The sequence below is a fragment of the Lampris incognitus genome, chromosome 1 (genome assembly GCF_029633865.1).
Source record: "Lampris incognitus isolate fLamInc1 chromosome 1, fLamInc1.hap2, whole genome shotgun sequence".
Taxonomy (NCBI): Eukaryota; Metazoa; Chordata; class Actinopteri; order Lampriformes; family Lampridae; genus Lampris; species Lampris incognitus.
Genome location: NC_079211.1, coordinates 96,867,970 through 96,881,452, shown reverse-complemented (window position 1 = coordinate 96,881,452; position 13,483 = coordinate 96,867,970). Strand labels below are relative to the sequence as shown.

At 41.5% G+C, this 13,483-nt stretch overlaps 1 protein-coding gene across 1 annotated transcript in view; it reads right to left on the bottom strand.

Annotated features, from left to right (window-relative positions):
* Window positions 1–13,483, bottom strand: part of ipo11 (importin 11) — a 388,461-nt gene that overhangs the window by 118,837 nt on the left and 256,141 nt on the right. The gene's annotated exons all lie outside the window — the stretch shown is intronic.

Below are 13,483 nucleotides of genomic sequence, written 5' to 3'. Positions count from 1 at the left end.
AGAGGGATGATGAGGCAGATGGGCATCGTGAAGGGGAACCAGCGAAAACGGAAAGAAGGAAAAAAGTTAAGTTTAAAAGGAAGGACGGCGACAAGAACAAATACAGCAAGTTTAAGGGATGAGTAGAAGAATGAGGAGTAAAGAAGAAGAGAGGTCCTGTCTTCACAACAGCGGGGCCTGACAAAAGCGGAGACAGGTTCAGCGATGAAGAGTGTCAGGATTGTGCAAAGAGGGAGAAAGGTGGCGACACGTGTGGGGAGATGTGGTGGGGTCTCAGTGAAATACCAAGCATGTGAAAATCAATAGCAAAGAAGAAGAGACAGAGGACTGTGACATAAAAGAGTTGATCAGAGGTGACGTCTTCAGAAAAGTTGTAAGACTACAGAAAAATCTGATTTGACTTAAGCAGTAGCCTTTGCTTGCAGGCAAGGTTACTCTCCCTAGCTGTTCTGATTCAATAAAATGTGACTGAGCTCTCGCTGGTATTAAGACTAGTGTGGAAAGAAACTTCACTGCACTTGACAACTCCTCAAAATCCACATCAACATAAGAGACAAATGTGTACAGGCGTAATCTGAATTGTACACTGAAGAAAATGATGCCAAATGCATTCAGAAATCTCATTATTTCTGTGTGGAAATCGATGCTGATGAGAAGCCAGCAAGCCCAAGTAACGCTGTGAGACACCACTGTGTGTTGGTGTGAGATAAACGGACAGCTGGACTCAGGTCTTTTCACTGCTAGACTTTACTGCCATTATTGGGAACAACATCTGTGGTACACTATGCTTTCTGCTCAATGAATTGAGGGACTAGACCTCATTTAGAGGACTTTGCATTTGAAAAATAAGTTGTGCATAGTTATAAAAACAGATTTAGATTTTTTTTCCTACTTATCATTATAGGCTTCTCAGCAAAACTGAACATTTTGGGTTAACTGGCATTTTAGCCTGTAGGCTTAAAAATCTGCAGTAGAACTTGTTGAGTTTGTTGTTGAGGGATTTCAGTTTGTTTTTGGGGGGTTTTTTTGGGCGGGGGGTCCAAACCAGTAGTTGGTTATTACGTGATGGCCTTTACATTCAGGATATTGCTGGGTGAGGACTGGCTCTTCAGCCTTTCAGAGTATGTCTGATGAGCAGCTCCGATACCCTTCTCCAGTCTGTTATTGGCCTCTGAAGAGGTTTTCACCCCTGCTCCTATCACCTTTTTGTGTTTTCCCCAGCAATGCCACCTGAGTTTTTGCTAGGACTCAGTGTTCCTAACAAAGACACACATGACATCACACCACCTATGTTGTAATCAAGGTCACTGGTAGAGTCTCTAAATGCACTTCAATCTGCAGAGTCAAAGTAGCCCTGTGGGTTCTCTATAACTTATCACCGTGGTGAAAATAGGTCACCACAGGCGTGTAAGTTAAACATTTTTTCCATTTGATTTCTGATTTTGATGTACTTTATTAATCCCTCTTGGGGAAATTCAGCTTTGCATTTAACCCATCCCAGCTGTGTAGCCAGGAGCAGTGGGCAGCCACCCGGGAAGCAACTCCAGTTCATCTTGCCATGCCTCAGTAAGAGACACAGACAGGAGTATTAACCCTAACATGCATGTCTTTTTGATGGTGGGGGAAACCGGAGCACCCGGAGGAAACCCATCGCAGACACGGGGAGAACATGAAAACTCCACACAGAAAGGACCTGGGATGACCCCCAAGGTTGGACAAACCCCGGGGTTCGAACCCAGGACCTTCTTGCTGTGAGGCGACGGCGCTAACCACTGGGTCACGGTGCCAAATGAGGTGGACCACAGTTTGGTCAGAACAGTCAAAAGTGGGAGATGATAAAGAGTGAAAGGAATCCTTGATAGTGGTCTACCAGCAGTAAAACAATTAACTGTTGCTCTTCTAATCCAGATCTTGAAAAAAAAAATTTTTTTTGGAGGTACAAATTATGGCACATATGAGTTTGTACTGTTCAGGAATCAGGAACACTTTGTCATTTCATTTCACGTATGGACGCACGTGAAATGAAACAAAATATCAATTTCCCCCTGCCCACAGCAGTGCAACACAAAGACAAAAACACATGTCCAAAAACTACAAGAACAGTTGGCCTAATTCTAAGAGGATCAGCTTCAAAGTAGGCGAACTTGGCTTGGTAACTGAGTAACAACTAAAATTAGTGAAGATTTGGACCCCCTTTTTCGAGTATTACAAGAGCTTATAGATCCCACTCAATAAGGAAGATTAGAGTTAGACTGAGGCGGCAGAGAACTCCCCCTCCCCTTTTTTTTTGTTTGTTGTCTGTTTATTTTCCTTTTTCGCTTTTCTATATGTATGTGTGTTTTATGAATAATATGTATGGCAAGATATATGTGCAATCTGTGTACTAATCTATGTATATGGATTAGGTATAATGCATTCATGGTTATGTAGTTCCATATATATTTGTGTATGTACATGAAAAAAAAATAGTGAAGGTGACACACCACAATGGCCATTTGTACCATCACCTTAAATAAAAACATGTTTATATTTCTTATATTGTTGTACGACATGGACATGTCTGTACTCCATCAAAATTAATGAAATATTTTAAAAAAAATTAAGCTGTAGAACATCATTGCATGAAAATTTTGTTTTGATGTGGCGCTGGCTTACACACCTCCTTTGGCACCCAAGTCTCCCAAAAAGCAAAATCCATGGCAGTCCTTGTGTGCCACCCGAGATACTGACCAAGGAGACTGATCAGAAGAGCAGACTTTGAGGGAGTGAATTTAAAGCAAGACTCATTTTCTCTCATACAACCTCCCGTGATCAAAGACCAAAATATATATTCTGATCCGGCCAATAATTTGACATTTCAATTCAGAACCCATGGCACGTTCCCCCAAGGCTTCAAACCATGAAAACTCAACTTGTCAGTGATTATATCAATGGATGATGGATCACTTGCCAAATAGGGTCCAATGCAAGAAGCAAGCTTATGCAATGGCAGAGGAAAAAAAGAAATGTGATGGTATGTTGTGTGTCAAATTAAGATCATCAAAAGAGCCAAACCATGGGTGTGGGCGTTGCCCGGTTGTGGGTGTGCGTAAGCATGTACTGATTACTCCGATCTCTCCGTGTTCAGGGTATTTCTGTGTGATGAGCTGCTGTGTGTATTGGATGTGCGAGTTGGTAGTGTTGTTGTCTCCTCTCCTCACAAAAATTAAGAGGAAGGCAGATGTGCAGTGAGCTTTTACTGAGATAAAGCTGAAAAGCTTTAGCTCACACACACACACACAGGCTTAAGGGAATATGCCCCCATGTGAACATATCCATAAAGTCTAAGATTACTCTATGACAAGACAGATGAGTAATTTGCAAATGCTGCCCCCTAACCAATGCTCACCTCGGCTCGTCTTTTCACGCCACATTAAACCTTCCACTGGTGCAATGTGGGATGAAAGCACTGAGGTTAATGGGATGAGAATCAAAAACTTTGCAAATGATGAAAACAGAGAGGGGTAGCATTTTATGTCGTAAAAGTTACAGTCATTTCAGGGCATCCGGGTGGCGTGGCGGTCTATTCCGTTGCCTACCAACACGGGGATCGCCGGTTCAAATCCCCGTGTTACCTCCGGCTTGGTCAGGCGTCCCTACAGACACAACTGGCCATGTCTACGGGTAGGAAGCCGGATTTGGGTATGTGTCCTGGTCGCTGCACTAGCGCCTCCCTCTGGTCGGTCGGGGCGCCTGTTCGGCGGGGGGGGGGGGGGGTAGCGTGATCCTCCCAGGTGCTACATTCCCCCTGGCGAAACTCCTCACTGTCAGGTGAAGAGAAGCAGCTGGCGACGCCACATGTATCGGAGGAGACATGTGGTAGTCTGCAGCCTTCCCCGGATCAGCAGAGGGGATGGAGCAGCAACCGGGACGGCTCGGAAGAGTGGGGTAATTGACCGGATAGAATTGGGGAGAAAAAGGGTGTGTGTGTGTGTGTGTGTGTGGGGTGGGGGGGTGGGGTGGGTAACAGTAATTTCTGTTTGCTTCTTTTTACAACAAAATCAGCTTGTGTAATTACTTAAAGGCTATTTGCCCGGTACTGTAATAATGATAATTTTACCCAACTTAACTCAAGACTGTTCTCTCGAGAGCAAGTGAGACTATATTCTTATAAAAAGCTAAAATTTCAACCCTAAAGGCCAGAGGTAGCTCATCAGCTCGTTGTGAAAATACAAAGGCCAATATACAGCTTCTTGTCTCTCTAGGAACACAAAGTACTTGCTTCTGGGCCTCATTACCATTGACATTTACTGCTACACAGGACCTGACCTATCTCTTTTGCTATTTTAGGTGAGTATCTCTTTTGGAAGAATAGCTTTAACTTCAGAAAAAAGCTAAGTAAGTGATGGGGGTATGTCACTGGGGTATTGAAGTAGGTTCCCAAAAGGAGATAGTTCTTTGGATTTGGCCTAAAAACTTCCAAAGGGCCTAAAGTTAAGTTCCAGCCCCCTCCACGTGACCTGTAACTATTGGTCAGATTGATATTGATTTACAATACAACCAACACTGACATTAAAACAACACTTACACCCCAAACTTAATAATTTACTTTGGACATTATTACTCATCTCTTTTTTCCCCCCTCAAATATCTCAAATACAGTAATCAATCAAAAAGGCCCATGAACCATTTCAGAAACCTCATAGCAAGGTGCAAGGCTTGCCTTTCAAAAGCCAAAATACTTAAAATAATATGACTGTGAAAGTCTATGGCAGTAGAAATTATGAGAAAACGAGGAGAAAAACAGAAATAAAGTAATTTACCCATTAATAAAGAGACCAGCATGTATGGATTTGGCGAAATATCTAAAGGTGAACAAGGGAGTGAAGAAAGGTCATCGGGTATCAAGTTAGGGTGGATGGATGAGGCTACCAACTGGGAAATGCAAGCAGACAAAAGACATCATTAAGCTCCGAACTTATCTCTCAGGACTATGGGGAGCGATGGCAGATGAGACACATGAGGGGAAGAGGTTTTAGTTATTCTGACCAAGCAGCTGGGGCTGAACAGTCTGGCTGGACGGCTGGAGCACATTCCAGGGAAGTTGGATGGATTTGTAGTGAATTCGAAAAACTGCCTGCATGAAGTTCTGATCTTAGTTGACAGTAAGTGTGAGAAGGGGTTGCTCTGGCATGACAGAATATACTTGTAAGAATTCTGGAGGTGTTTGTACAATATAGAATACTGCTAATGATGACATTGTGGCGGACACTAGGGGCTATGCCTCTCACCCAGCAGGGCTGTGAGCTGGGGGCGTGGTTTACGTTCCCGGGCTCTCTGGTGCAAGGTTGTACCTGTTTCAGTTTGGAGCTGAGGAATAAAGTTCAAACTCGCCTTCGTCTCCTGTGTTTTTCCTCATTCCTGCCACTATATATACACTACCGTTCAAAAGTTTGGGATCACCCAAACAATTTTGTGTTTTCCATGAAAAGTCACACTTATTCACCACCATATGTTGTGAAATGAATAGAAAATAGAGTCAAGACATTGACAAGGTTAGAAACAATGATTTGTATTTGAAATAAGATTTTTTTACATCAAACTTTGCTTTCGTCAAAGAATCCTCCATTTGCAGCAATTACAGCATTGCAGACCTTTGGCATTCTAGCTGTTAATTTGTTGAGGTAATCTGGAGAAATTGCACCCCACGCTTCCAGAAGCAGCTCCCACAAGTTGGATTGGTTGGATGGGCACTTCTTGCGTACCATACGGTCAAGCTGCTCCCACAACAGCTCAATGAGGTTCAGATCTGGTGACTGCGCTGGCCACTCCATTACCGATAGAATACCAGCTGCCTGCTTCTGCTCTAAATAGTTCTTGCACAATTTGGAGGTGTGTTTAGGGTCATTGTCCTGTTGTAGGATGAAATTGGCTCCAATCAAGCGCTGTCCACTGGGTATGGCATGGCGTTGCAAAATGGAGTGATAGCCTTCCTTATTCAGAATCCCTTTTACCCTGTACAAATCTCCCACCTTACCAGCACCAAAGCAACCCCAGACCATCACATTACCTCCACCATGCTTAACAGATGGCGTCAGGCATTCTTCCAGCATCTTTTCATTTGTTCTGCGTCTCACAGACGTTCTTCTTTGTGATCCAAACACCTCAAACTTGGATTCATCCGTCCACAACACCTTTTTCCAGTCTTCCTCTGTCCAATGTCTGTGTTCTTTTGCCCATCTTAATCTTTTTCTTTTATTGGTCAGTCTCAGATATGGCTTTTTCTTTGCCACTCTGCCCTGAAGCCCAGAATCCCGCAGCCGCCTCTTCACTGTAGATGTTGACACTGGTGTTTTGCGGGTACTATTTAATGAAGATGCCAGTTGGGGACCTGTGAGGCGTCTGTTTCTCAAACTAGAGACTCTAATGTACTTATCTTCTTGCTCAGTTGTGCAACGCGGCCTCCCACTTCTTTTTCTACTCTGGTTAGAGCCTGTTTGTGCTGTCCTCTGAAGGGAGTAGTACACACCGGTGTAGGAAATCTTCAATTTCTTAGCAATTTCTCGCATGGAATAGCCTTCATTTCTAAGAACAAGAATAGACTGTCGAGTTTCAGATGAAAGTTCTCTTTTTCTGGCCATTTTGAGCGTTTAATTGACCCCACAAATGTGATGCTCCAGAAACTCAATCTGCTCAAAGGAAGGTCAGTTTTGTAGCTTCTGTACCGAGCTAAACTGTTTTCAGATGTGTGAACATGATTGCACAAGGGTTTTCTAATCATCAATTAGCCTTCTGAGCCAATGAGCAAACACATTGTACCATTAGAACACTGGAGTGATAGTTGCTTGAAATGGGCCTCTATACACCTATGTAGATATTGCACCAAAAACCAGACATTTGCAGCTAGAATAGTCATTTACCACATTAGCAATGTATAGAGTGTATTTCTTTAAAGTTAAGACTAGTTTAAAGTTATCTTCATTGAAAAGTACAGTGCTTTTCCTTCAAAAATATGGACATTTCAATGTGATCCCAAACTTTTGAACGGTAGTGTATATATATATATATATATATATATATATATATATACATACACACACACACACACACACTGCTCTCGCCCAAAATCCTTCCTTAAGATTCAATCCAGGCTCTAGTCCCAATAAGTGGTATAAACCGCTCTTTTAAACGACTTGTTAATGAAGTAATTATGGAAATCAACATGTCACATGCAATGTTCTTTGCACATTTTCTTTAGTCTGCACATTTTAGGGTTGAATATTTAGAACGATAGTCGTTTTTATAAACACTGCTGATGTAAATTAATGAATAATACCATGCAAAAAAAAAAGTCATTTGCACATTAAAAGGGTTTTCTTGAACAACATTCTTTCAAATAAATAAATAATCAAAGCTTGCATGGCTCAACTGCGTTACTTTACAAAACAGTATTTTCAACTAATGACATGTAGAATAATAAAGATGTTGACATAACAACAGTAACGTCATCTGCAGAATAATCTGTTTTCTTGTTTAACATGCATGAAATAATAAACAATAACTGTAAGGCTTGGCTGGCGTAAGCTTGCAGGAATGTGTGAGTGCAAACGAAATAATCGTCTTGTTCTTAAGATGCATAAAATCACTGAAAAGAATAAAACCACTAAGTCGTCCTCATTATTTACAGATATCAGCGTGTAAGTCGAACATAATTCTTGTTGGCTCCTTCCCTGAAAAGGACCTTACAATAACGATACATGTCTAACTTGTTTAATTAATTTGGCTTGATCAACTATGTTATACCAAGACAAAACATACTTTTGCCGATTATTTACAGGCATACCAAGCACAAAGCCTTGAAATATATGACAAAGACATTCAAATTATAATTTTAAGACTGTAGGTGGTGCATGATGACTACTGCTCCACCCGGCTATACCTTTGCCAAGGTACTGGAAACATCAATCAGTCCAAACGGATAGAAAAGATTTCCGCACACTTAGATCTATGAAGTTATCACTTTATTTAAGCTTTTGGTCTTTCAGACTTTAATCGGAGCATATATGATTCAATAATGGACAGGCAGCTAGAAATAACCAATCCCATTCTAATCATTGTCAGTGTACACCTCCCTTTTTTGTATTCTATAAGTATGACTTCTATTTCTGTGCCTCACAGTACTCCATTTAGTACGAAAAACTACAATTCCCCAGAGTTTCCACCACTAGGGTGTGCACAGGTGTACTGCATGCTGCCAATATTTGGAATGGGAATGGTTATTTCTACCTGCCCATCCATTATTGAATCATGTATGCTCCGACGAAGGTCTGACAGACTGAAAACTTAAATAAAGTGATAACTGCATAGATTTAAGTGTGCAGAAATCGTTTCTATCAGGGTTGTAGGTAGTGCCAGGGGAGGGTAATAAGGTCATACACATCTGAAGTGTGTTTTTCACCTTGTAAAACTCTCAAAAAAGTTCCTTTACAGTTACTCTGTCACAGCCATGCCTATGAAATGGCTGATTCCAGGGTAAGGACAAAATTGTGTGCGATTCTCATCAACTGTAGAATAGTCCTGGGAAAAGTTACTACCCGGCTAAAAATGTCTCGGCTGTTATCTAAATGTAATTACCGGTCCAGAAAACTCAGACGTAATGACACTGTACGGTATAATCTCACAACTGTTTCCAGTGCTGACTGCTTCAGATATGATTTTGTAAATGGAGTGCTCCGTGCTATCAATAGTTGAAATACTTTTACTAGCTAACCAAGTAACACTGTGAAAACCGATTCCCCTTTACCACCAAAACATATTCAAGTCCTTGATTACAACTCCTCTGGGCTCTTGCAAAGCTTGGTTATCGAAGTTGAGACAAACATTCTCTTTTTCCGTTCATTTTTTCCCCCTCCGAGCATATATGATTCAATAATGGACAGGCAGGTAGAAATAACCAATTCCATTCTAATCATTGCCAGGTCTCCATGGTGATGGTGGTCTCCACCTGGACACTGCTTGGCATCCCTCTCATCACATTTTCTTTTTATATATCCTATAAATCCATATAATTTTGTTAACTTGTTTTAATGTTATATACTTCTCTCACTAAGATGTGCGACCAATTTTTTCTCTCTCTTTTTTTTAAATTTTTTTTTACATGGTGATGCTGGTCACATGGCTTGGGTCCTGGGCTGTTCTCCGGTGGCGTCTGGACACTGCTTGGCATCATCTTCATCATATATTTTATAATTCCATTATAATTCTGTTATCCTCTTCCAATGTTGTATTCTGTAAATTGTGTAAACACAACATCCATTGCACGTTGTCCATCTTGGGAGAGAGATCCCTCCTCTGTTGCTCTCCCTAAGGTTCTTCCTATTTTTGTTCTCCCTGTTAAAGGTTTTTTAAGGGAGTTGTTCCTTATCCGATGCGAGGGTCTAAGGACAGGATGGTGTGTTGCTGTAAAGCCCACTGAGGCAAATTTGTAATGTGTGATATTGGGCTATACAAATAAAAATAAAATTGATGACAAATGGACTCTGTCACCTGGTTAGCCGTCACTATACGAAGTGTCCTTAAAATTTCACATCAAAGAAAATTCCAGTCTTCCAGCAGGGGGAATAACAGCACCTACGTGTCTCTCAGAGGCCCAGTGGCTGCAACAGTAACCCTGCTGTAAATTCAAGGCACACTGCCTATATTAAAATGATAAACAGGGAAGAGATGATTCATTAGTGGCAGGCAGATGAAAGAGGGGAGGTGGACAGAACGACCTCCAAATTTTAGCTGACGAAGGGGGAAAAAAATTGCCTTCTTTCGTCAAAACAGCTAATCATCCAGGTCATGGCTCAAAGCCAAACCCCATATCTTAATCTGACAGAGTTTAGTTTAATTAAATTCATATTCCACAGCGATAAAAAAGAGGCAAAGCAATAAAACAAAATGATTAAATCATTAAATAAAACACCAAAAGAGGTATTATGTAACAATCTGTGCAAAAACGCAAAAGGTGGTACTTAAAACATTTACCTCTAGCCAAAGAAAAATTCAAATCAAACATCCATCCATCCATTATCCAAACCGCTTATCCTGCTCTCAGAGCTGCATTCAAATCAAACAAAAACAACAAAATCAATCGGGGGAAAAAGAGGACAATCAAAGACAACTTGTTAACCCAAACAGCAACACAAGGAGCAAACAGTGGGGCAAACAGTAATGTCCTGAGCTGACCAAGGATTGAGGGGACGCTAATCCTACACAATAAAACAAACCACAAACTTGTTTTTTTTTTCCTTTTCCTTTTTCCAGCAGATGTGTACAAGGCAGCCAATATAATGTAAATGCGAGTCAAACCACTACCGGCGCTCTCTATCGTTACACGTTTCTTACTATATGCGGCATAAATAAAGTTATAACGATTAAAGTAGAGGCACTACGCGACTGATGAGTGTGCGATGCATGAAACAGGCTGTACCGCTATGTATTAAAACTTTTTTTTCCTGCATCTGTATTGATATTCCGCTCCTCATTAGTTGAGCACTTCTATCAACATCATTGACGGTTTCGGGGGGGAAAAAAAGGAACACAATGGGCCAAATCCTGCATCTAAAAGTGCATGTGCCTTAACTGTCACCATGTCACCAGCAGAAACACAGGAAAGATAGCCGAGTAAAATGGCATGGGGAATAATCCCAATTTATGCTTTTAAAGAGTCAAAAGCTGTCCATAAAAGATCCATTTATAACACACCTAATGAGTGCAAAGTTTGGCCAAAGACTGAATTATTAGCAAAGATCTAAAACATCAAAGCTTGGAGGTATCATTTCATATCAAAAGCGGCCATGTCCCTCCTTCTTCTTTTAAGTTGGACGGTATCGTTATAGAGTAATGACAAGAACATGTTCAAAATAACAAGTTGCTGAAGCTAAAACTGACAGAAACAGAAATTGAAATAACCTATTACCCCCCCCCCACCCCACCCCACCCCAACTCGTAAGATGAGTGGCACTGAGGCTCTTAAATCAGCAGTAACTTATTTCAGAAGCTTTCTGCTCATACTTTTGGTCTTTGACATTTGGCCCATATTTTTAATCTGTCATCTGTCTACCGTTGTACTGTAGCAATGGCGGGATTTTCACCATGTTTCCCCCTAAAGCTGAACCCTGATCTGTGAAACATTTCTACAAGCCGTCAGCTTTCTTTCCAGTCAAAATGTTGTTACATCCCTGAATGAACACTAGTGTAGGAGTTCAGTCTCCTGCCTGAGAACTCTTTGAAAAGATGCTGATATTTGGGTATGAGGAAGTCTTTAAATGCAATGACAGACAGACTGACAAGAAACAAGTAAATGAATTAAATTAAAATAACACCGAGTTTATATAACGGCTATAAAAACCAACGTCTCTGATTTTGACCAATGTTCACTTAATGTAGAGAGGGCTTTGTTTGTTTGATTGTCTCAAAGAAGGATAAAGTGATAGAGGGTTATCAAAAGCAGGTTCTTCACTCGTGATGAAATCAGGAACAAAAAAGGGTGTACTTTATTATTTTCATTTGCATAAACACAAGGGAAGACAGAGAAAGTTGAATAAGTTCATCTGGACAACATTTATTGAGAGAAATGTTTCATCGCTCATCTAAATGACTTCTTCGGTCTCAACTGATTGCAAGTATCCCCCGGATAAACAGCACAGTGGCATAACGACCAAAACAACAATTGGTTTCATTTGCAAATCACCATGATCATTAACTACAGTTACAATGACAATGTGTACGATTCACAGAGGATTGTGGAATAATTGCAATCACAGCACTGCAAGATGGCAACAGATGTACGCTTTGGCATGCTCCTCGGTTTAGGAATGGTTGTTCCCTCTTCACATAGATGGCCTCTTTGACTTTGATTTGACTTTGACTCCCTGTTCAAACCAGTGTTCCTCCCTACCAAGGATGTGCACATTCTCATCATTGAAAGAGTGGCAACTGGCCTGTAGATGGGTGTAGACTGTGGAGTCCTGGCCTGACGCGTTAGCTCTTCTGTGTTGTGCCATTCTCTTCCCCAGCATGTTTGGTTTCCCAGATGTACAAGTCACGGCAATCCTCCTGGCACTTAGCATATATCATATTGCTCTGATTGTGCCTGGGGAGCCGATCCTTGGGGTGGACCAATTTCTGGTGCAGCGTGTTTTGGGGTTTGAACCAAAACGCAGTGTTTGGAAAATATGCCAAAGTGGTGAATAATACACATAGCCATTTTAACTCCAGTTAATGGTCACAATAATTTGCATATAATAATAATAATCATCATCATCCTCATTACATTTATTTCTAGACACCCAAAGTGCTTCACATTGAAGGGGATAACTCACTTCAATCACCACCATGTGTAGCACCTACCTGGGTGATGCACGGCAGCCATTTTGCGCCAGAACGCTCACCACACATCAGCTTCAAGTTGAGAGGGAGGGAATCGTTGAGCCAATTACATGGGGAGATGATTAGGTGACCAGATGGAGAGCCAGGTTGGGAATTTTGCCAGGACACTGGGGAACCCCCTACTCTTTGTGATAAGTGGTATGGGATCTTTAATGACCACAGTGAGTCAGGATCTTGGTTTAACATCTCATCCGAAGGACGGCATCTCCTACACAGCACAGTGTCCCCATCACTGCACTGGGGCATTGGGATTTGATATTTGTTGTTTTTATTAGGACCAGAGGAAAGACTGCTCCCTACTGGCCCACCAACACCATTTCCGGCAGGATCTCAGTTTTCCCGGGAGGTCTCCCATTGAAGTACTAGCCAAGCCCATATCTGCTTAGCTTCCGTCATTTGGCAGAGGCAGGGTACGTGTTGGTATGGCTGCCGGCAAATATGAAACTGATTGTTGGTTTCGGTCATTACGCCACTGTGCTATTTATAAGGGTGGGGATACCTGCATTCAGTAGAGACTGAAGAAATCACTGAGATGAGTGATGAAACGTTTCTCTCAATAAACGTCATGTCCAGATGAACTAATTCAACTTTCTGTGAATTCCTTACCTGGATTACTGAGCATGCATCAAGACAAGGGAAGACTCAAACTACTCCATTGCATGCCAAAAGACAGCTCAATTGTAAGAGGCCAAAAAAGGTGCAGTGTGTGATTGTGGCCTGTAGGGAACACCTTCAAATAGCTTTGCATTCATGACCAGACTCTGCCAGGGAATGAATAAAGAAACCTTTAATTAAATATGCAACATTTAATTGTGTTCTGTGTTCATTTCAAGCATTGTGAAGAGCATGCATTTAATGTTAACTAGAAGAGTGCAGTCAGCAGAGTGCAAATCCCCGCCAGGTGTTATCTTCCCTTCTCCTGTGCTCAGACTTGGTGACAAACCACCCCTTTTTTCGCCTACCAGGTGAAAGGAAAAATGGAGGCAATGACTGCGTATCTCTCCTTCTCTGGTGCTAACACTTAAGTAAAAAAAAAAAAAAAAAAAACGGCTGAAGAGTTAGCACTCAA